The sequence below is a fragment of the Dama dama genome, chromosome 32 (genome assembly GCF_033118175.1).
Source record: "Dama dama isolate Ldn47 chromosome 32, ASM3311817v1, whole genome shotgun sequence".
NCBI classification, from domain to species: domain Eukaryota; kingdom Metazoa; phylum Chordata; class Mammalia; order Artiodactyla; family Cervidae; genus Dama; species Dama dama.
Genome location: NC_083712.1, coordinates 28,992,878 through 28,993,645, shown reverse-complemented (window position 1 = coordinate 28,993,645; position 768 = coordinate 28,992,878).

Genomic DNA, 768 nt, shown 5'->3' with positions numbered 1-768 from the left:
AAGATTGGTTTAATGACAACATAAAGGGACTGCAAGGAGATCAAACCAGTCAATCCTAAAGGAAATGAACCCTGAATACTCATTGGAAGGACTGATGCTGAAGCTGAAACTCCAGCTTTGGCCACCTGATGTGAAGAACTGACTTCCTAGAAAAGACCCTGATGCTGGGCAAGATTGAAAGCAGGAGGAGAAGGGGATGACAGAGGAGATGGTTGGATGGCATCACCGACTCAATGGACACGTGTTTGAGCAAGCTCTGGGAGTTGGTGATAGACAGGGAAGCCTGGAATGCGGCAGTCCATGGGGTCACAAAGAGTTGGATATGACTGAGCAACTGAACTGAACTGAATGACAATATAAAATTCAGACTATTCTGTTTGGTGTTTAAAACACTAAAGGGATCATTACACAACCTTTCATTAAAGATTTTTTTAATCACATCTACTCTTTTTTATTTAACATCAGCAACCTACATCTTAACTATGGCTTACAAATCTATCAAATCTTAACTACAGTCCATAAATCTATCAATAAATATTGAATTTTTTTCTGTGTATTCAGAACTCTTAAGTACATTTTGTGGACATAGTACTATCTGGCTGAAGAAGCAATCATTTTCTACAAATAAGCTTGGTGTTTCATGACCACATTTGTGTCCCAAATAGACACATGATACAGTAAAATGTCTGCAGGTGATACTAAAACAGGGTAGGACCCTATGGTCCTTGCCCCCACCACCCTGCCATGTCCTCAGCCTGTCTTTTGTCT